At 36.5% G+C, this 25,387-nt stretch overlaps 1 long non-coding RNA gene across 1 annotated transcript in view; it reads left to right on the top strand.

Moving 5' to 3' along the window:
• Window positions 1–25,387, top strand: part of LOC139045769 (uncharacterized) — an 87,938-nt gene that overhangs the window by 16,650 nt on the left and 45,901 nt on the right. The window lies entirely within an intron of this gene.

Here is a 25,387-nt window from a genome sequence, read left to right on the forward strand (position 1 = left end):
TTTCTGGAGGAGTGCAAAGTGCCATGTAATAAATGGTTTCTGTTAATGGAATGCCCAGCAACTGATAATTTCTTCCATTTATTTTCTCACCAAGGACATAATGAGTGTTCAAGGTATTCATGGAACTGTGCTAAATAATGTTAGCCAAAGGAGAGGGACAGAACTCTTAGCCATGTGGAGATGGCCACACAACAAAGGGGACTGAGTTGAAGGACTGAAAGAGTTTCAGGAAAATGGAGTAATTATCAAGGGCAAAAGAATCATCCTCAGTAAGAAACCAATGAACATTGATCAAGTGCAATGAATAAGCATCAAAATACAAAATGTCCAGTCAAAGAGCACAGGGTAGAGCAAAGCTTCCAAGTATGGGATTGTCGTGGAAGAAATGGATCAGTGCAAGACCACCTGAGGGAATTCCATCCAACAAAGGGTGAAGAACTGAAATATGGATAGGCCTCATAAGTGGACTGATGAGATTGATTCATGTCAATAACCTCCAGCTAGTCATGGAAATGAAGCTAAGGGAACCATTCTGCCAACTATGCCTGCCAAATTGTTGGTGGTGGGGATAGAAAAGCTCAAATACTGTAGAACCCACACAGAATAGTCCACAGTAGATACATTAGCTTTTTCTTTGAGATAGAACAAAATTTGAATAAATAATCCCTTAGACACTTGCCTTCAGACCATTTCTTATATTCATTACCACATAAAGATAAGCCTTCTGATGTTTTTGCCAAATAGTATCTTTGGTCTCAGGCAACATTACTGCATCCTGAGTACGTTTGAATGACCATGGAAAACCTGTTCATAAGATTTGGTTAAAGCTCAGACAAATATTACTAGGTACTGACGAAAGTGTAGCATAAAATAAAAAATCATATACCTTGCTCTAACAATATTATTGGATAAATATTTACCACAGTGCATGAGCATAATATATGATATGTGGCTGAAAGTTCAAGAGATCACAGATAGTAAGGAGACACGCGAAAAAGAAGCCAAGATGTAGTGGAAAGTGCAAGGGAAAACGTCAATTAACAGACTTAATCCTAAAACATAACAACTTTAAATAAGAGATGGGGGAGGCAAGAGGAAGACATTCCTAATAAGAAAAACAGCATAAAGGGAGGCTTATAGTCTAAAATAAGGATATTCCAAATGTGGACTCTCAGGAGGTCTGAGAGTAGACCTCACTGATCTGCCGTAGAATGTTTTTATTGGGAAATAGGAAGGAAAAATAATATGATCCAGGTATTGTTCTAAGTCCATTTTATAGCTAAGGAAACTGAGATACAAAGAGTTTAAATAACTTGCCCAAGGTTGTGTAGCTAGCAAATAGTAGAGCTTAGAATTTAACACAGACAAACTGGCTCCCAAATTCATCTCTTAACCGCTGTCTTATGCCAAATCTCAACCTTAGATGAGTAGAGTTTCAAGTTCACAGTCTACCTTTAACAAGTTTTCCTGACCAATATGAATATGGTAGAAATTACTTGTGACCAAATAAGTGAATATCCTTTCTGTGAAAAACCTTACTTATCCTCTCAGCCTGTCTAGTGTACTCTGAAATAGGGATCAAGCAAAAGTGAATGTTCTGAAACAGCAAAAAGGTAAACTCAACCCTTCTCATTGCCCCAGGGCCAAGAATCCACCCCAACAGTGTACATGAGCCTTGCTCAAGCACTCACCTGAAAATGGCAGAGATCGTTGTCTCATTAGCTATTACCAAGTTGTAGTCATAAGGATGGGAATGGCCAATGAGGAACTTCCCTTCAGATAATCTTAACTTACATTTTAAACAGGAAAATTCAAAGAAACAAGAAAATAAACATGACTCTACTATTATTGTCACATTGATTTAGCTCTAAAAGCTTTGGCATTAACACTCATAAAAGTATTTAATTCATCCCACAAATTGTATCAGGTGATTTGTCACGCAGGGAATTCACGTGCAAAGAAGAGGTGTCAAATCAACTCAAGCTGCCTAGGAGAACCTTTAAGTGTAATTTCTTCTGGGTTTCTATTGGGGTATTTAACCTGCTTTGGGAAAATGTCACTCATACTTATTAGTTCATTCTTTCTTGCCAGAGTCTCCTGTTAATGCCCCAGCAGGGATTGCACCACAAGCCCCATTTTCAAGGGCTTTCTAACTCACTCATAAAATTGGATCTGGGCACAAGCTTGTCCCAATTGTGGTGCACTTTCTAGCTTGTTTGTTATAACCAGATGTATTTAAATTTTGTTCAGCTCCTTTTGAAGGTGGAAGGAAAATGACATTTTCTGCTTTTCAGATGAATTTTGGCAATGCTGGGAATCTAAAGGGAGTCTGATTTTAAAATTAAACATGAACTTTTAGATTCTATTAGGCCTATACTTTTGATCTTGGGCCACTGCCTATGGGTGTTTCTATTAACAAGCAAACAGAAAATAAAACCCAGTGGAAATCATCCAGTTAAAAAGGAGCTGATAATTCAGTTCCATCCCAGGCCTTGTGCTAATAGTCAGCCAATTGTGGAATGCCTTGACCTCTGTGGGAGATGCATTCTGGCTCTGTAGAACATCAGATTGGGAGTTTGGACCCAGATACAATTTTGGTTAGAAATTGAGAGGCAGGCATAATGAGAAGAGGAACTTTTGATGATGAAAGAAATATATAGGAGGAAAAAAACCAAATTAGTTTCAACCAACAGATACGTTTGAGAGCCTACTATGTGTTCAAAAAGCTGACTAGAGCTTCTTCAGAGAGTGGACATAAATATTGTGTAAGATGTAAACAATACGAACAATGAATGCAAACCTGAGAAAGATGGCTGGAAACCAGGATGTGTCAATAGGTGCTATAGACAACTGTCCAGGGACAGCAGGCCTCGCTTCATCATGGAAAACATGCCTGAGGGAGGCTCCCTAACATCATTCTTTCTTTAGCAAGGGGAACTTGAACTAGCCTCCAGAGGGTTTGGCAAGGAAAGGAAGGGGAACTGCATGAGGAGAGACACAGAGTGGGGATGAAGTAACCACTTGTAGAGGATCACATTGGCAAGACCAGACAGACTAGATTGTGGAGCACCTTATATGCCAGAATAAAGCTTATTGCTTGTCTATTTTTAAAAGGACTTAGAAAGTTAATGAGGGCTTTTTGAAAGGAAGGCCACTTAAAATGATATTTTAGAAAACTGATCTGGCTGTAGTAACTAGAAAGAATAGAATTTAAGCCTGGAGAAAGAGAGGCAGAAAAGTACTTTAATTAATAGGGATCTAAACTTTTGTGGTCATCAGAAGAAGAAAAGTAGCTTGAACCCTGTGTCTTATTTTGTGCAAGGAATGGGAGGAAGGATAGAGAGATAAGAGGTGAGATATAAAATGCTGAGGAACATGATGCCTTAAAGATCTGGCTTCAGGTTGAGGCGCTTTTGTCTTGAACCTCACAGGGTGGGCCTTTCTTGCATGGCAGCCTCAGTGTAGGCATCAAAGGTAGGGGCAGGGTATACCTCTTCATTCTTGCCTGTGTTTTGAAGAAGAGGGAAACTGAAAGATTACCTCCTAAAGAATCAAGCAATCTATGGTGTGGCAGAGTTGACTGCTTAATTTCCACTCTCTTCTTTTTCTTTACTGTGAATGAGCTCAGTGTAAAGAAAAAGCAAAAACAGTAAAAACAACAGCATCAACATTAACAACCCATTTTTCTAAGTTTCTTTGCTGGTAAAGAGGCCAGTGAGATTTATTTTTTCCAACTTTATTGAGGTATAATTGACAAAATGTATATATTTAAAGTGTACTTGGGATAATTTGATATATATGTATATATACACGTTGTCAAAATGATTACCATAATCAAGTTCATTAACACATCCAGTGAGGTTTAAATGGGAACTATTTAGTAAGACATTCAGAAAAGCTCTTTAAAAGGAATAGCCTTCCAGGGCTGGCCCAGTGGCACAGCAATTAAGTGCACACGTTCCATTTCTTGGCGGCCTGGGGTTCTCCAGTTCAGATCCCAGTTGCGGACATGGCACTTCTTGGTATGCCGTGCTGTGGTAGGCATCCAACATATAAAGTAGAGGAAGATGGGAATGGATGTTACTTCAGGGCCAGTCTTCTTCAGCAAAAAGAGGAGGATTGGCAGCAGTTAGCTCAGGGCTAATCTTCTTCAGAAAAAAAAAAAAGAGGAATTGACTTCCTTGAAAGCAGATGATCCTTTCCTCACACGTGCTTCTTCCTGATTGCTGTCTGAAACACAGATATGATGGCTGGAGATCCAGCAGCAATGTTATGCCAACAAAGAAAACTGAAAATGGAAGCCAGGCATAGGATGGCAAAGCAGAAAGATAGAAGGTGCCTTCCAAACTGAAAACCTACCATACCAGCCCTGTGCTACTGACCTCTGGACTTTATGTGAAATTCTCCCTCAGGGAAAATAAAATCTTTACTGTTATTTTAAGTTATTGCCAACATCTCAATGCATTCTTAATGGACACATTGAGAAAGCAACATTCATTAAGCATAGTAATCTTAGAGATGTATAACTTTTCTTGATTATATTTTCTGTGATTAAGAACTGATTAGAAATAGGTTAAATATGCTAAAGTAAAATGACTTTGTCCCCATAACTTATAAAAAATAAGTATTCAGGAAATATTTGCTGAATGAATCTGTAGATGGGTGAATAAATTAATAAATTTATCATTTAGTCTCTCCCGGTATGATTAACTTCATCCTTCTAATCCCTGACGTTTAGCGTTGGCACTCTTGCATCTAATCTCTATCTGATGGCAAAGAAAGAGAAAGACTCACATTAACCAAATATTGTTTATTTTTAATTGGGAGGTTTAATTTGTTGGATATAATCATGTTAAGAGATCTTGGAGATTTGTAAATAAAAATTAATGCCTAGAAAGTCTAAATATTTAAAGAATATGTACAAATCCATAAGAGAAAGACTTTTAACAAATAGGAAAAAATGAAAGAGCTTGAATAGTGAGGTCACAGAAAAAGAAATGGCTTTAAACATATAGAATGGTGTTCAGACTCATACATCATTAAACATCAGAAAAACAGAAAAATAATTACCTTCAACGTTCAACATTCAGAATAACAAATATCAAAAAGTTAGTCTGAAGGTTGAGAAACATGTGATCTTATTTATGTTGGTAGAAGTACAATTTGGTATAACCAATTTATTGGGCAATTTTGCAACATCTACCAATATTGAAAATAGATATACCCATTGACCTTATAATTCTATTCAAAGGACTTTACTATACTACTATACTTGCACATAGGCACAGAGATGTGTATGTAATAATATTTGTTATCAATGGTAAAATAAAAGAAAAGAAAAGAACATGAAATATCCTATATTTCCACTGAGGAGATCCCTATAGTTATCTGTTTTTCATAATAGGAGTATTTTATTTACATAACGAAGGCTAAGAAGACTAAAAAGAGTGGATCTTTATGTGCTAAGACAGAAGGATCCACAAGAGACGTTAACAAAGACAAACAATAAGCAGATATTGTGTAGACATGCCTATATGTTTATATGCTTTTAGTGCATAAAACAATCACATTGGTTAGTGTTTTTCCCCTTCCTAAGATCACAATCTGAAATCTTACCCTTGAGCGAGTTATTCAGTAAATTCTGTCAATTAGAAGAGGGTGTTAAAATGGTAAAATGCAACTTACCCCCACTAGTAGAGAAGGAAATTAAAGTTATCTTTTACACTGGCACCATTCTATCACTTTCCTATGGGCCCATTGCAAAGCAATATTTAATACCTGAGCTGGGAATTTAGTCCACAAGTAGGTCCTAGTAATATGAGAAAGCAAGCTCTAGTTACTCTGATGAATACTTTATCTGGTTCATTGGAAAATTAAATTCTCCTTGCCCTTGGGCTGATCGGATCAGACCCATGAGAGGTTGTGTATCTTCTTCAGCCAAAACACCAGCAAGGTTATTGGTCATTAAATAATCTACCCTGTAGTCCAACATTGTTATTTGATTTAAAGATTTCCTACAGTAGTGAATCTCACAGACCTATTATCACTATATTTAAGGTTATTGCCTTTAATTTATTTCAGATTTGCCGGCCCTTCTGCTTTGCCCCTAGTATCTTATTTTCCTGCTGTACCAAAGTACAATAGAATTATCTTTCCTTCTGTGCTGTCAGTTTGCTTGTGTTACTTTGCTAGAGTGCTAGTGGCTCCACATTTCATTACCTTAAATGTTCTCTCACCCTGTCCCAAGTTTCCTTATTTTAGTCCAGGATATCTATCTTTTGGAAGATAAGTCTAAGGTTCAGTTGTGGACCTACTCCAGGTTAAATATTTCATGACAATGACAAATATCTACCATGAGGGGTGACCTTGAAAATGACTGACATTTTAATTTTCCTTGGATGTGACCCAAAATGCCAAAAGGCACATATATGAGCTGGAAGTTTCATACAACTATTGAAAAACTTTTATTGTTTTTTTAATAAACACATGTCCAAGCGATAAAATAGCCTAGTAGGGGAGAGAGAAGGAGAAAAAAACAACAAAAAAAAGGCTTTGGAATGAGGCAGAACTGGTTTTGAAACCTAGGACTGCTACTACCCAATTGCATTAGCTTGGAGAAGTTGCATAAACTTTATGAGCTTTAGTTTTCTTTATAAAATAATGATAACGAGGCATACTCACCAAGTTCTTCAACTTAGCACTTAAAAGATATTCACTAAATTTAGATCTTATTATTTAAATAGAGAGTCAACAATTGTAAGAAATAGTTGAGAAAATTGTGCTATATTAACTATATAAATAATAAAGATTTTGGAAATGATCCTGTATTAATTAATTGAAAAAATACGGATATAACTTTATCATATATTTGTTCTAACATCACCTTACATATTTCAAAGATAATTTGGGTACATAGACATGGTTTAAGTGGAAAAAAAAAGAACACTTGACCTTCTGAATAAACCATATGGTAGAAGAAGGAACATTAGCAGTATTTAAAGCTAGAATCTTGTTTGGCTCAACCATTGAGCAAGTAAGAAAGCTTCTGTTTTCTCACCTGTTAAATTGAAATGTTGAAGAAGAAGTCCCCTTAGGCTCTTTGTAGTTTCATTTTTCTATAATTTAATGATATGTGGCTTTTCCCTGCTCTGGTGCCCTCTTCTTTTTTGCTAGCAGGTACTTCTCAATTCTTCCTTTGTTGGTATGTCGATGGATATAACCAATTCTCTTCATCTATACTTGGGCAACCTCTATGTTTCCACTCCCTTAGCTAAATTATGAAGTTTCTTCTTAGCTCCTGATCTGTAGCTTTGTGAAGGAGGGTCTGAGTCAGTGGTGTGCTGGTAAATGTTTAACAACAAGGTTTCCACCGAAAAGGAGAGGAAGAGATAGAGAAACCTGATTTGTAGCATTTGCCAATGTGGTGTAAATACTCCCACCATGGGTTACTTCAATCTATCAATGTGATGTTTCTGAAGGTAGAGTTGGAAGGGACAGGCATTAGCACACCATTGTATAGTATTCCCACACATAGATGCAATTAACGTAAGAGCATAGATAACACAATATATAATAAAGTAATTAGAAAGTGATACATTTTGATTGTTTATTACCCCTGTTTTTAGTATAGTTTATATGATTGTAAATTAATATAATTTAATTTTCAATAATGGTAGTGTTCAAAAATCAACTTGCAAAATTCCTGAAAATTTGACAATCGGTTTTTTTGAGCTGGTATGAGCTGACCTAACCACATCACTGGCACTTAGTTCTGAGGTTTAATTCAAAACAAATCCTTCCATTAGAAGATGCACAATGTCATACCTTCCAGTTACTGGGACTTTGAAGGGCTGGCTGAGATTCCAGAGGTTATGCTTCCTAACTCCAGGGAAGAAAAGAGAATTGGTAAATTACATAATTTTGTGTCAAATATTTTCTATGATGTTCATGCTAGATATTATTGATGAGTATTTTAATACATAATATCCATAAATATATACATCTAAATTTATAGGTGGTTTTATGGAATTTTTTAATTTTCTTATTGCCCATATATTTTAATCCCTTGGGAAGCTACAAAGCAAAGAGTTATAGAATTGATAGCTATCTATCAGTGAAGTAGAAATATTGATATGTATTCCCAAAAGTAACTGGTAACGGTTAAAATGAATTATAATTTTTTCAAGTCCCTATGAACTGTCAGGAAAATTATTGCAATTAGGACAATGGCCAGGATTATCAAGTTCTGTATGATAAATTATTTGGTATCAATGCCTAATTCTAAGGGCATTCCCTTACCTGTAATAAAAAATCTGTACAGGTACAGATAGGCGTTTTGAAGAACAAAACAAACTATAAAGCATTCAAACTCTGTGGCAGATATAAAGGCAAGAATAAAATTAAGATATAATTTGCATATCAGTAGTAGGTAAAAAGTAATGTTGGTCTAAAGCAAATAAAAGGAATAATACCATTATGTTAAAAGTTGATTTTGGCAAAACATTTAAATGGATCCATAGTTGGTTTGGTAAAGTCGATGATATATTTCTCAAAGTTTCTTCATAAATGAAATTGAGAGATTCTCCAGTGGTTGTACTCTTTCCAAAGAAGAAAGAACCCAGGTTAATGTAGATAAAAATGTAATGAGCAGCAATGGGGGAAGTGTTGCTGATCTGACAAAAGCAACAGATCTGGTTAATAGAACATGGCATCTCTAGGAGCAAGATAAACACTCTACTAAAAAGGTTATTTCACAATTTATATAAATAATCAAGAATGTATAGTCGGGAAGCTAAGGGCAGCTACCCAACCAAAAAAAAAATTATAATTCTTTCAATTTCTGAGTTTACCTTTTTTGTCAGGCTTAGAATCTATTGATTGAGAGGGAGACTAGATTCCTAGGAGAAAGGACATTGTAATACAACAGCAAGTGTACGTCATAATGATTCTCTCAGTTCTTACCAAAAAAGATCTATGGCCATTTACGCAAGTAACTATTACCTGATGGAAAGGATAAATGCAAATATTTTTGAGACTGTTGATCATAAGATATGATCTGTCATCTATACCCAGACACTGAAATTGTCATCATGCCCTCATTGCACTATCATAGTTTGGTTGAAAGGGGGCCAGGTAATAAATAGAATACTGGACAATGTTTAGCTCACAGGGAGTCCGTTGGGTCCATGGACCCACCAATGGTTATATCTCTGGTCCTCAAATGCATACTTGAAATGTACTTGGTTGTTGGAAGAAGACTCACATTAGCTACTTGGCTTGTGAAATAAAAACTGTCATAGTAGTGAAGGTCATGTGACAATCTCTATTAGTGACCTTCCCTAGAGCAAGATGGGAAATAAAGAATAATATTATATCCTTGTGGGAGATATTAGTGCCACCTTTAAAGATCTAAAGTATGCAGACCCTCTTATATCTCTGTTTATCACACAGTCTGTATCTTGCAGGGGCCAGAGAGATCCTAGAGGAGGATATTAGACTACCCCAAATGCAATAATGCAATATTCCAAAATACATCTTCTGTGCTTATCTTTGTTCAGCTATATGGCACGTTGCCATTTAACTGGTACATAAATTATTTTCTATTCCTATCAGAAAGAGGGATCAGAAACATTTGGTATTCATATAGGACAGAGAAGAGTTTATGTCTTTCTCCAAATTCTAATAAAATTCTATTTACAAAAACAGGTGTCTGCAAGTGTGTGGTGATGGATTATAATTAGTCTTTGGGTTGTGAACATGATATAATCTACATAGAATTCAAAATATATTCTGATGTACACCTAAAAGTTATGTAATGTTATAATCCAATGTTACTGCAATAAAAAATAAATTTAAAAAAGTGTGTCAGGCTGGATATGGCCCACGAGCTACAGTTTTCCAATTCTCAGTCTAGTGACCAGGAAGAGTGGGGAGGTAGATCTTGAGGGTTTGTGTGCTTCATGTGTTGTTTTTCAAAGAAGAAGACTTTTATTTTTCTTCAAGCAGGGGGTGGGTGTTAAGAGAAGAGTAACCATTAATGGAAAGGCCTACGCTACTTTTTTAGACCCAAAGAATTAAGAGGAATCTGGAGGTTTATGAGTGTATCAACAAAAACGCACAGATGTTCTCTTCCTGCCTCTCCTTACCAATCAGAATCCCTACCTTAGCATATCAAACTTTCACAAATTGCAAAATTACCCTTTCCTGGAGTGACTGAAGAGGCTGTAGTAGCCACATGCAGCTGAGCCATCCACCCAGCCAGCCATGGGGACAGCCTAGCCTTCCTGTGCACCTGCAGTAAAAGCAACCCCACCACAACAGAAAGGCACATGTAGCCAACATAAGAGACACTCCTGGAACACTTGGAACTGGTGATGAGAAGGAAGCACATTGCTGGGCCTCATAAGGAATCTCTTATGTAAGCCCACTCACCCAAGATTGGGAGAAGTGGCTGACCTACTAAAACATAGATATAAGCATAGAGAAGTAGACAAAATGAGAAGACAAGGGACTATGTTCCAAATAAGGGAACAAGACAAATCTTTAGGAAAAGAACTAAATGAAGCAGAGATAATCTACCCGATAAAGAGTACAAACTAATAGTTATAAGGATGCTCACTGATCTTGGTAGAAGATGAGGTGATTACGGTGAGAACTTCAACAAAGAATTGGAAAATATAAAGAAGAACCAATCAGAACTGGAGTACAATACTGAAAATGAAAAATTCACTAGAGGGACTCAATAACAGAATAGATGCTACAGAAAAATAGATCTGTGAGCTGGATGAAAGACTAGAGGAAATCACTCAAGTTGAAGAGAAAAAAGACAAAAAGAATTAAAAAGAATGAGGACAGTTTAAGGGAACTCTGGGACAACATCAAGCACACTAACATCCATATTATAGGTGTCCCAGAAGGAACCGAGAGAGACAAAGGGGCAGAGAATCTATTCAGAGATAACAGCTGAAAAGTTTCCTAACCTAAGGAAAGAAACAGACATCCAGGTACAGAAAGCTCAGAGAACACCAAACAAGAAGAACCTAAAGAGGTCCACACCAAGACGCATTATAAGTAACATGTCAAGGATTAAAGAGAGAATCCTAAAAGCTGCAAGAGAAGGGGAACAAGTTACATACAAAGGAAACTCCATAAGGTTATCAACTGACTTCTCACCAGAAATCTTATAGGCTAAAAGGGTGTGGCATGATATATTTAAAGTTCTGAAAGGAAAAAAACCTGCAGCCAACAATACTCTACCTGGCAAGGTTATCATTCAGCGTGGAAGGAGAGATAAAGAGTTTTCCAGACAAGCAAAAACTAAAGGAGTTTATCACCAATAAACCAGTCTTACAAGAAATAGTAAAGGGACTTATTTAAGTGGTAAAGAAAAGACCACAAATAGGAATAGGAAAATTATTTTTAAAAGCTCAAAATAATAAAATCACTGGTAAAGGCAAATATACCATAAAGGTAGCAGATTAACTATCTGTGAAACTAATATGATGGTCAAAGGGCAAAAATACTAAAATTACCTATTTCCATGATAAGAGGTTAATAAATACAGACACATACACAAAGAGGTTAAATATTGTATCAAAAACATAAAATGTGGGAGAAGGAGAATAAATGAGCAGAGCTTTTAGAAAGAGATCAAACTTAAGAGACCATCAACTTAATATATGTTGCTATTTATGTAGGTTATTATATATGAACCACATGGTAATCACAAACCAGAAACCTATAATAAACACACAAAAAAATAAGAGGAAGGAACTTAATCACAATACCAAAGAAAGCCATCAAACCACAAGGGAAGAGAGCAAGAGAAGAAGAAAGGAACAGAGAAGAACTACTAAAACATCTAGAAAAAAAGTAACAAAATGGCAATAAGTGCATATTTATCAATAGCTAATTTAAATGTCAACAGACTAAGTGCTCCAATCAAAAGACATAGGGTGGGTGATTGGATAAAAAACAAGACCCATAAATATGCTGCATACAAGAGACACACTTCAGACCTAAACATACCCAGAGTGAAAGTGAAGGGATAGAAAAAGATACTCCATGCAAATGGCAATGAAAAGACAGCTTGGATAGCAATACTTGTATCAGGCAAAATAGACTTTAAAACAAAAAACTGTAACAAGAGACAAAGAAGGACATTATATAACGATAAAGGGAAAAATCCAATAGGAAGATATAACACTTGTAAATATCTATTCACCCAACGTAGGAGCACCTAAATATATAAAGCCATTATTAAAACACATAAAAGGATAAATAGACAGTAAAACACTGATAGTAGGAGACTTTAACATTACACTTACATCAATGGATAGATCATCCAAACGGGTGATGGATAAGGAATTATTAGCCTTAAATGACACATTGCACTTAGTAGATACATATACAACATTCCACACAAAAATTGTGAGAATACACATTCTTTTCAAATGCACATGGAACATTCTCCACGATAGATCACATATTAGACCACAAAACAAGTCTCAATAAATTTAAGATTGAAATAATATCAAGCATCGTTTCTGACCACAATGGATGAAACTGGAAATCAATTACAGCAAAAAACTGGAAAAGCCACAAATATTTGGAGATTAAACAAAGTGCTATTGATCAACTACTGGGTCAATGAAGAAATCAAAGGAGAAATAAAAAAAATACTTGGAGACAAGTAAAAATGAAAATGCAACATGCCAAAATTCATGGGATACAGCAAAAGTGGCTCTAAGAGGGAAATATATAGCAATAGAGGCCTATCTCAACAAATAAGAAAAATCTCAAATAAATAATCTAACTGTTCACCTAAAGGAACTAGAAAAAGAACAAAAAACAAAGGCCAAAATCAGTAGAAGGAAGGAACTCATAAAAACCAGAACAGAAATAAATGAAATAGAGACTAAAAAATCAATTAAAAGAAAATCAATGAACCTAAGAGGTGGCTCTTTGGAAAGATAAACAAAATAGACAAACCTTTAGCTAGAATCACCAAGCAAAAAAGAGAGAAAGCTCAAATAAATAAAATTAGAAACAAAAGAGGAAAAGTTACAATGGACCTCAGAAATATAGATTTTAAGACGATATTATGATAAGCTGTATGCCAAAAAAAAAGTGGATAATCTAGAAGAAATGGATAAATTCTTAGAATCATACAACCTTCCAAAACTGAATCAAGAAGAAATGGAGAATTGGAATAGATGAATGATCCAACTATGATCAAGTGGTGCTTATTCCAGGGATGCAGGGATGGTTCAACATCCACAAATCAATCAATGTGATACACCACATTAACAAAATGAAGAATAAAAATACATGATCATCTCGATAGATGCAGAGAAAACATTGCTGAAAGAAATTGAAGAAGACACAAAGAAATTGAAAGATATTCCATGCTCTTGGATTGGAAGAATTAACATAGTTAAAATGTCCATACTTCCTAAAGCAATCTACAGATTCAATGCAATTCCTATTAAAGTTCCAAAAACAATTTTCACAGAAACAGAATAAAGAATTCTAAAATTTGTATGGAACAAAATAGGGTCTAAATAGCCAAAGGAATCCTGACAAAAAAGAACAAAGCTGGAGGTATGACACTCCCTGATTTCAAAATATACTCCAAAGCTATAGTAATCAAAACAGCATGAGACTGACACAGAAACAAACACACAGATCAATGGAACAGAATCAAGAGCCCAGAAATAAACCCACACATATATGAATAGCTAATTTTTTTCAAGGCAGCAAAGAACATAAAATGAAGAAAGGAACTTCTTCAATAAATGGTGTTGGGAGAACCAGAGAGCCACATGCAAAAGAATGAAAATAGACCATTATCTTACACCATACACAAAAATTAGCTCAAAGTGGATTAAACAGTTGAATGTAAGACTTGAAACAATAGAACTTCTAGAAGAATACATAGACAGTATGCTCTTCAGTATCAGTCTTAGCAGTATATTTTCAAATATCATGTCTGACCAGACAAGGCAAACAAAAGAAAAAAATAAACAAGTGGGACTACATCAAATTAAAGAGCTTCTGCACAGCAAATTAAACCATCAACAAAATGAAAGACAACCTAACAATTGGGAGAAGATACTTGCAAACCATATATCCAAGGGGTTAATATCCAAAATATATAAAGAACTCATATATCTCAACAACAGACAAACAAACAATCCAATTAAAAAATGGACCAAAGATCTGAACAGACATTTTTCCAAAGAAGATCTACAGATGTGCCAACAGGCACATGAAAAGATGTTTAACATCACTAACTATTAAGGGAATACAAATCAGAACTACAATGAGATATCACCTCAAGCCTGTCAGAATAGCTATTATTAAGACAAGAAATAACAAATGTTGTAGAGGATGTGGAGAAAAGGGAATTCTCATACATTGGTGGTGGGAAGGCTAACTGGTACAGGCACTACGGAAAACAGTATGAAGATTCCTCACAATATCAAGAATAGAACTACCATATGATCCAGATATTCCACTGCTGATATTTATCCAAAGAATAAGAAAACACAAATGGGTAAAGATATATGAACCCTTCTGTTCATTGCAATATTATTCACAATCGCCAAGACTTGGAAACGAGTTAAGTGCGCATCAATGGATAAAAAAGATGCAGTATATATACACAGTGGAGTACTATTCAGCTTAAAAAAAAAAACATTAAAGATGAAATCTTGCCATTTGCGATGACATGGATGGACTTTGAGGGTACTATACCAAGTGAAATAAGTCAGAGTGATAAAGTCAAAGACTGTATGATCTCACTCACAAATGGAAGATAAAAACATCATCAACAACAACAAACACCTAGCTAAAGGGATTAGATTGATGATTACCAGAGGGGAAAGGGAGAGGGAGAAGGGTAAATAAAAGGGGTGACTGGGCACATGTGTATGCTGATGGATGGTAATTAGTCTAGGGGTGGTGAACATGATGTTGTCTAAACAGAAATCTAAATAGAATGATGTGCACCTGAAATTTATATAATGTTACAAACCAATGTAACCTCAATAAAAATATAATTTAAAAAAAAGAATTATTATTTTCCCTCAAATTATCAAAAGGATGATGCATTACCCTAAGCTGTGCATTCCCTTCCATTGCTATGCCATTCCATTTGGCAGCAATGATTGCACAGCTACTACACGACACAGCCTATCAGTGCTCCTTCTCCCATCAATGATTGCGTGCACATTTCCGGTCAGCTAGTAGGTGATTCTACTCTAAAATTCCATTTTATACTCTACTTTCTTGGATCATTCTTATATCAATGGTTGAAGTTGAAAATTTCTTAGGAAACAGACTCTGAGATGGAAGTTTACGTGCTGGACGTTTATTATGAGCACTCTTGGATCCACATCTGTTGGGCAGTGAAACAGTAGGATTAAGCAGAAGGATAAATTGGTCAGAATAAATTCATGTCATAGGTCTCAGCCTATGGAGGAGTCTGAAGCTGGGATGGCCCTTCAGAATTGTCCTGACTTAGAGCCCCAGGGCCAGACTTAAACTCCTGCACTGACCAGTTGTTGGATGCAAGACGTCCCTGCAAAGAAGATGAAACTTTGGGTGAGGTGACTCTCTTTGGCCAGGGGTAACTTCTAGAAGGGAAGTTTCACCTAGAATCTGTCAGCCGTCAACTCTCCCAGCAGCTGGGACAACAAATCCCGAAAGTTGGTGTGGAGAATGAAAGTTTGGTGGTGCAACACGGTGCCCACTACAGGGGAGTAATTCTGGAAGAAATAGTAATGAAGAAGTTCTTTGTCTTGTGAACGGATAGAGTTTCAAAAGTCAGGAAAAAGAAAGCTCATGAACAAAAGCCAAGAGTCAAGAAAGGAAAAATTGTATGAGAGAAATAACAAGTAGTTGTTTCATTTGGGGGAACCATAATAAGGCAAACGTATTGCAGTTGTGAAAGTTGAGACTACTCATCTCCATGCATAGAGGGCCAGGTTAAGTAGTTTGAAACACATAGTTTGTCTTTTTTTCTGTCAGAGATTTATAACCTAGTTGGCAAGTATCTTGATATCATGACTGGAACTAGAGTGAGGCAAATGAACCACCTGAGGGGCAAAATTTGAAGAGGCACTCATTCTCAAACTCAATGATTTTGTGCAAAAACTTGTGTAAAAATGTTGTGTGTAAAACTTGTGGTATAAATATGACTCACTCTCTTGGCACCATGAGATTACCAGCCTTTTTACCAAACATTGTCTTGCCTTTCCTTCAATTCCTCTTGGGTCTAACAATCTGTCAGTCAGAATGATCATGCTTTCCACAGAAGGTGGGAAGGGAATCATTACTTTTTCTGTCTAAACTGCCCAGTTAATATTTCCTAGATCACATAATTCAGGGATGCCATCACCATTAGTAATGAATTGTCATCTTCTGTTCCTCTTCTTGTTCCCTTGTTATGATTTTCCAACAGTGACTCAAAAGGACATTCTTTGAGCTCTGCTAGGGCCAGCATAGTAATGATATGTATCTTCATGTCAGTTAAGAGTACTAAATGGGTGGCAGCCTGGTGGCACAGCAGTTAAGTTCTCACGTTCTGCTTCAGCGGCCCAGGGTTCACTAGTTCAGATCCCGGGTGCAGACACAGCACTGCTTGGCAAGCCATGGTGTGGTAGGCGTCCCACATATAAAGTGGAGGAAGATGGGCACGGATGTTAGCTCAGGGCCAGCCTTCCTCAGCAAAAAGAGGAGAATTGGCAGCAGATGTTAGCTCAGGGCTAATCTCCCTCAAAAAAATAATTAATTAATTAATTAAAAAAAAAAGGCAGGTCCCACAGCCAACATCATACTCAAGGGACAAAAACTCAAACCCATCCCTCTCAGAACAGGAACAAGACAAGGGTGCCCACTTTCACCACTCTTATTCAACATAGTACTGGAGGTTTTGGCCAGAGCAATTCAGCAGGAAAAAGAAATAAAAGGAATCCAAATAGGCAACGAAGAAGTAAAACTCTCGCTGTTTGCAGATGACATGATCTTATATATAGAAACCCCAAGAATCCATAGAAAAACTATTAGAAACAATCAACAACTATAGCAAAGTTGCAGGGTATAAAAGCAACATACATAAATCAGTAGCATTTCCATATGCTAACAATGAACTAACAGAAAAACATCTCAAGAACTCAATCCCATTCATGATTGCAACAAAAAGAATAAAATATCTTGGGATAAATTTAACCAAGGAAGTGAAAGATCTATACAACGAAAACTACAAGACCTTCTTGAAAGAAATCGATGACGACATAAAGAGATGGAAAGACAGTCCATGAACATGGATTGGAAGAATAAACATAGTTAAAATGTCCATACTACTTAAAGCAATCTACAGATTCAACGCTATCCCAATCAGAATTCCAATGTCATTCTTTACAGAAATTGAACAAAGAATCCTAAAATTCATATGGGGCAACAAAAGACCCCGAATTGCTAAATCAATCCTGAGAAAGAAGAGCAAAGCTGGAGGCATCACAATCCCTGACTTCAAAACATACTACAAAGCTATAGTAATCAAAACAGCATGGTACTGGTACAAAAACAGATGCACAGATCAATGGAACAGAATTGAAAGCCCAGAAATAAAACCACACATCTATGGACAGCTGATCTTTGACAAAGGAGCTGAGGGCCTACAATGGAGGAAGGAAAGTCTCTTCAACAAATGGTTCTGGGAAAACTGGACAGCCACATGTAAAAGAATGAAAATCAACCATTCTTTTTTACCATTTACTAAAATAAACTCAAAATGGATCAAAGACCTAAAGATTAGGCATGAAACAATAAGTCTTCTAGAAGAGAATATCGTCAGTACACTCTTTGACATCACCTTCAAAGGAATCTTTTCGGACACCATAACCCCTCACATGAGGGAAATAATAGGAAGAATAAACAAATGGGACTGCATCAGACTAAAGAGCTTCTTCAAGGCAAGGGAAAACAGGATTGAAACAAAAAAACAGCCCACTAATTGGGAAAAAATATTCATAAGTTAGTTATCCAACAAAGGGTTAATCTCCGTAATATACAAAGAACTCACACAATTCAACAATAAAAAATCAAACAATCCAATTACAAAATAGGCAGGGGACATGAACAGACATTTCTCCAAAGAAGATATATGGATGGCCAATAGACACATGAAAAGATGCTCATCGTCACTAATCATTAGGGAAATGCAAATCAAAACTGCACTAAGATATCACCTTACACCTGTTAGAATGGCAAAAATATCCAAAACCAAGAGTGACAAATGTTGGAGAGGCTGTGGAGAAAAGGGAACCCTCATACACTGTTGGTGGGAATGCAAACTGGTACAGCCACTATGGAAAACAGTATGGCGATTCCTCAAAAAGTTAGAAATAGAAATACCTTATGACCCAGCCATCCCACTACTGGGTATCTATCCTAAGAACCTGAAATCAGCAATTCCAGAAGTTCCATGCACCCCTATGTTCATTGCAGCATTATTCACAATAGCCAAGTCATGGAACCAACCTAAGTGCCCAGCAACTGATGATTGGATAAAGAAGATGTGGTATATATATACAATGGACTACTACTCAGCCATAAAAAAGGACAAAGTCATCCCATTCACAAAAACATGGATAGACCTTGAGGGTATTATGTTGAGTGAAATAAGCCAGACAGAGAAAGACGAACTCTGTGTGACTCCACTCATAGGTGGTAGCTAACATATGGACAAAGAGAACTGATCGGTGGTAGCCAGGGGAAAGGGGGGTGGGGGGAGGGCACTAGGGGTGAAGTGGTGTACCTACAACATGACTAATAATGATGCACAACTATAATTTCACAAGGATGTTAACTTTCATAACCTTAATAAAAAAAAAAAGGCAGGAAAGAATACTAAACGGGGCTAGCCCCATGGCGTAGTGATTAAGTTTGGTACATTCCACTTCACCAGCCTGGGTTTGTAGGTTCAGATCCCAGGCATGGACCTATACCACTCATCAGCCATGCTATGGCAGCGACCCACATATAAAGTAGAGGAAGACCGGCACAGATGTTAGCTCAGGACTAATCTTCCTCAACACACACACAGAAAAATACTGAAAACATTATAGAAATTTCTTTAAACAATCTGCTTGGCGGAAAGTAACCTCCTTCCATGCTTTCTTCAATACCTCACTACCTGAAAAAATTGAAAACCAAGCCAGCATTCATAGTGGTGAACTTGCTCTTGATTTCCACGTTTATTATTAACATTTCACATTTTCACATTTATTACTAACACTTCAGCAGTTTGAATGGAGAATTTCTATGAAGATGAGGAGAGAAAAACAAGTGAGAACATCATCAGAGCATTGATTTTCAACTTTGCTTGATAAATGCATTTATTACCATAGACATTAATCATTAAAATCCTCTATTGCTAATTTGATGTGAAGACCAAGAATAAGCCTATGAACAGAATATGAACAGAGAAAATGAAGGTCAAGTGACAATCATGCCAAGGCAACCATGTACAGTGTCAGTTAATTAACTAAAAAATCCTTAGATGAAATTTGATGCAAATGCTCTTACATCGTATGGCATGGGGCTTGGTTGTGGGGGGCTGGGTTGTGGATAGAAGCAGGAAGGGTTAGGTGTGTGGGGCCTAGCACCCTTCCAGGGAGAATTAGGGACCCTTGCTAAGTTTAAACTTCTCAAAGTGGGGTACATACATAGGTATGTCAAACTATGTGAATCAGTGGAGTAGACATTGGCCAACTTGCTGGGGCTCTCAATTTTAGCATAAAAATTTAAGAAAGTGAACTGAAAAGTAATTTTAAACACTTTTATGTTACAACAAGCACCAATATATCATGGAATAAAATGCAAGATGTGGATGAATTTGTAAGATAAAAGAAATTTCACACTTGCTATGGGCCAGGTAAGTCTAGATCCCAGAGCGCACACATCATTTTCTCTGCGCCAATAGGGATAAATCATCAAAAAAGTTGGAAAACTACTTCTCCAAAATAAATTTGTTTTAGGGATTCTTTCTGAGTCCATCGGCACTTGGAGAGGGGAAATGAAATTCTACCATTGAGTCTAATTAGTGAAATTTCCAATAATTCAGACTGAGATGTTACTAGAAACTTAGCAAAAGATAGACATTCAAGCTGCTCCCCAAATGGATGGCAGAGCAAATCCCATTCTTGAAGTGAGTCAGTAAACTGCTAATAAACCTAAAGTGCTTGCGTAAAGAGGTGCATGGGCTCACCCTGCCTCTAACACAGAGCTGGGGACGTCCCAGCTTTAGATTGACAGACTAAGGTCAGGGGCCATAAATTAAAGAATTCTCTTTCAGGAAGAGTACGGATTTCCCTAAGAATTTGTTACTTTCTAAACCAGGATGTAGGGAATGTCTATCTCATTGTAACAGACAAGGTGTCAAGTCCTAGTTACAGGGCAAGAATTCTGTTTAGATCAGTTATTGGCAAACTACCCACAGACCATATTTGACCTATTGACTGTTTTTATGTGGTTTTTATGATTTTAAATAGTTGAAAAAATTTCCAAAGGAAAATATTATTTCTTGGCATGTCAAAATTACAGTAAATTCAAATTTCAGTGTCAAAGTTGTATTGGAATACAAACACACTTATTTGGTAGTGTATTACATATGGTTTCCTTTGTGCAACAACAACAGGGTTGAGTAGTTATAGTCTAAAATATCTACTGTCTCTCCTTTTACAGGAAAGTTTTCTCAACTCCTGGTTTAGAGTCTTGTAACTTAACCTGGAGTCCTAGGACCAGCAGCATTAGCACCACTTTGGAGATTGTTGGAAATGAAGAATCTCAGGCATAACCCCATCTCTCCTGAATCAGACTTGGAATCTTAGCAAGTTTCACCATTGATCCTTATGTCCAATAAGGTTCTGGTATCACTGGCCTAGGTCACAAAGACCTTGAAGAGGTATGTGCTCCTCGCCAGCTCCAATTAGCTAAAGGATAAAGGAGAGGAATGAGTCATAGACCAGGACTATGAACTAATACTTCCCAGGGTTGGTGAAAATGAAAATAAACTCCATAGTCACTTGTTGTCCAGGGAAAAGTTTTTGGATTAAACTGAAAGAATATAGTGTGAGCAGCAGATGTCAAGGCTGGAATGATTCCTGTAAAACAGGATTTTGTTCTTCCAAGAAATTCCTTAACTGAAATAAGATGATGTGAGACCACTCTGGATATCCTGGGGTTGAAGCTATATGTGTGGGAATACAGCTCTGATGAAGGGTGTTTGAATTCTCATTAGTTAGACATGTACCAAAGAGAGTCTCTTTAGATTCAGTGTTATATAGACTCATGAGTTTTGTGCTGCCACAAAACTCCTTCCTTGCTCCCTTTTTACCTTAGTACTGCCCTTGACTCCAACAAACGCACATTGAAAGACACACACACACACACACATACACACGCACACACACTGAGACTGATTTGAATAGTCAATCACAGACACAATTCCTTCTGCTTTTTTATATTATGTGTGGAAAGAGAAATAAAAAACCATCTTTATTAGCTGTAATCATAGAAAGGATAAAAAAATGGGATGCTCTGTGCTATTTTCTGTAACTGTAACTGTAGACATGAGTGGCCAGGAAACAGCATATCTAAGAGAGACAGTTGTTACGTGCAAGGACTGAGATCTATCAAAAGCAAGAAAGGATTTTGTACACTGGTGTTGGGGCTGTTGATGCACACCAGATACTACGCCACTTGTCTTTTCTTTGTTGCTGGGGGCGAACAAGTCCAAACCACAGGATGTGTGGAGCTGCTTAATTTAATAGGACCAAAAAAATCACACACATTAACTCTGTGGTAAATGTCCACTATAATGACAAATGTTCCTTGTGGTTAGGATTTCTGGGTATTCCCCAAGCTTCACTAGTCCTTTAAAGAACCTAGTATCATCTTGCTATTGATTTTTAAGTATGGATCTATTTAAACACACACTTACATTGGGACCATGCTGAATGAATTACACGCATTAGCTCATTTAATTTCTATGACAGAATGCAGGGTAAGGTGGAGATCATTACTCAGTTATAGAGAGAGGAAGTGACTGAGCTTCAGAAAGATTCAATAACTTGCTGAAGTCATGTGGGTGTTATGAGAAAAGCCAGACTATAACACCACACTCTTTCCATCTTGTTATATTGCCAACCTGGTAGGTCTCCAACCAGAGATGACACTGAAATATCAAGAAGTGTGACACCCATACTCCCTCCATCACTTCTAGTCAACTTGCACAAAGCCTTGGTCAGTCTTAGAACCTCTGAGAGCACTATAATCATCTTAGATTTACCCGAAACAGGATCTTGACAGCAAATCAGCTGTGGGAAGGTCTTGTCTGCCCCGCTTGTGTGTACCTCAAGTTGAAGTGCATCATTTTTCCTTCTTCTTCTACACTATAAGCAGAAATTCTCTCTTACAAAAATGTGTGGGTATGTATAAGTCCAAAATAAAGATTTATTGAATTTTGGGTGAAAGTACAAAAAGAAAATCAGTCAAATATAAGGCTACTGTGTTGCAGTTTTTGACTAACATAAGCTGTGTGATGCTAAACTGTAGGAGATAAAAATGTGCAAGAGCAGTAACAAAAAGTTTTTCCAATACTAGATTGGGCTAAAAGTTTCAACAATCTTCTCCATGTCTTTCTTAGTATAAATGTCAGGAATCAATGACCCGCCTCGCTCTTTCACTTTTTACCCTGAATTGTGAAAATTAACAAATCTGTGGCAAAGGAGCCTTGATTCTCCTGTTCTCCTTAGAATTAGAGCTGGGAAGACCCTCTAGTCCATTCTCACTTCTTGTACAGTGAACATTTGTCTTTCACAAAGCATTGTAATTTTAAAATCAGAATAAGACAACAAAGTCATTATCATTCTGTTGAACATGGATTATACGTTGCCAAACATCCACTCTTTTGGAAATGTGTATCAGTGGTCCCATGATGCATGATGTGTGTTCACAGGTCTCTACAACCTGTTTCCAGATTCCATGGAATCTCTTTAAACATTGGTGATAAAAAGGTTAGAAAAAAATCATCATCAAGATGGTAATTGAATCACAAATTAAATTTAGGGTGGCCTATGAATATCTTTAAGATAAAAGTATGTCATCTACTTAAAAACATGAAATGGACAAACACAACCTGTGCTTCAATTTCTTCATAAAACTATTGTGAAGATTGGATGAGATAGAATTAAAGCATTTAGCATGCCTGGTGCACAGTAAGTGCTCAGTAAATATTAGTAATGGTTTAATAATTATTATTTATGTTCAAGTATTCACTTCATTTTTGTCAATAGCTTTTCATCAAATATTAATGACCTGTAGTATTAAACCGTGGCTTTAGAAAGCGGTAATTAGGCTGCTGTAGGCTGACTAACATGGAAATGCCAGGCAAATATATTCATGCTACTCAGATGTGAAAGTCAAGCCCCCTCGTGGGGCCTTTGGTGGGACACCTACCCCGAGGGCAGAAAGTCAGTTTGAATGTCCTTCCCTCCCAGTGGGAGTCCCATTTCTAGGACACGGTGGCCTGTCATCTCTTTCAGAGGAGCCACAGCAGGAAGCCTGATTTGGTCTTAATGAACAGCCTTTGGGGAGTTTCGCATAAGTGGTCATTAATGCTTTGCATATTTACAAGGTAAATCCATCCCATTCTTCAATAGGTCTTCATCACAACAGCCTGTGTGTTCATTCATCCATGTCACAGTACAAAAGGTGAAAGGAGAATGTAGGGCTACTATACAACATGCAGAGGGTCAAATAGATATTCAGAACCCAGATTAGATTATAGGCTAGATGTTGATTATAGTGTTTGATTGGGGCAGGGGTTGGGGGAGGGATAATAGGTATGAATGTGTGACAACTTCCCTGGTGTTCATTTATATATTTATATTTCAGAAAAATAATTCTAGAAGATAGCACCCTGCCTTAAGTTTATTTCCTGATATATATTTGTTGTATTTAATAGCATCTTTCTTGATCATAATGCTTCCATATCCTTCATGAATCATGTGTGTTTTCCTTCAACACCATTTCATCTAGGCTTTCAAATGTATTTGCATAAAAGTCTGTAATATAGCCTCTTGTGATTTTTAAAAAACTATTTGTTTCAATGGTTATGCCTCCCTTCTTACGTCTTATTTTATATTTTTGCTTTTTCCCGTTATTTCTGAATTAAGTTAGCAAGTGGTTTATCTTTTTTGTTAAATTTTTTTAAAAAGCCGGATTTTGATGTATTCATTAGATCCATTTCTCTATTCTCTTTATTAATTTCTTTTATTTTTATTCTTTCCTTCTGTGTGCTTTCTTTGTATTTGCTTTTTTGCTCTTTCTCTGTTTTTTTTTTGAGCTGGGGATTTATGTCATTTATTACCATTCTTTCACTTTTATTGATAAAGGGTTTAATGCTATGAATTTTCCTTTGATCACTGCTCTAAATGCATCCCATATGTTTTGATGTGTAGTGTTTTCATGTCGTTTTTTTTTCACAAAAATTTGCAATTTCAGTTTGTATTCCCCTTTTACTAAAGAGTTGATTAACAGAAGGCTTTTTAATGTTTCTGTGGAAGGCTCTTTGTTCTTGATGAGTTCTAATTTTATTTCATTTCTATCAGAATGTTGTTTGTAGTCTAATTTATGGAAACTACTGATGTTTTCTCTATAATAGTTTATGATCAGTTTTTGTGATTGTGCCATATATTCTTAAGAAGGAGCTGTATTCCCTTTATCAGGGTGCAATGTTCAACATACAATAATATCTGTCTTATTGATTACATTTTTGATCTGTTATAGTCTTATTTATTTTTGTCCACTTCATCTATCTTATTCTAGAGTGATGTATAAAAGCATCCTATTATCAGCATTTCTGTTTATGTCTCTTTTCATCATCTGTACTGTTGTTTCATAAAGGTAGTCGTTATGTTACTTGGCACATCAGTATTCATATATGTTATATCTTCATTGCTAATTGTGGCTTTTAGTATTAACACATGTTCTTTTTCACATTTAATGATTTTGGGTTTGAATTCTACTTTTTCTGATAAGAATCGCTACTACTGCTTTCTCTGTTTCCATTTTCTTGGCACACCACTGTTCATTTCTTTGTTTTCAGTGTTTCTCAGTTGCTTTAGTTTAGGTGTCTTTCTTTTGTAGTGCATATAGTTGGGTCTTGTTCTGTGAACCAAATAGGAAATTTTTATCTTTTACTAGATGACTTGAGTCCATTCACATTCATCAAAATGACTGATATGTTTGATCTCAACTCTGCCACAATATTTCATCATTACACTTATTTTTTGTATTTTCTGTGTTTCTTTCTTTG

This window comes from Equus asinus, chromosome 7 (assembly GCF_041296235.1).
Source record: "Equus asinus isolate D_3611 breed Donkey chromosome 7, EquAss-T2T_v2, whole genome shotgun sequence".
Lineage (NCBI taxonomy): Eukaryota > Metazoa > Chordata > Mammalia > Perissodactyla > Equidae > Equus > Equus asinus.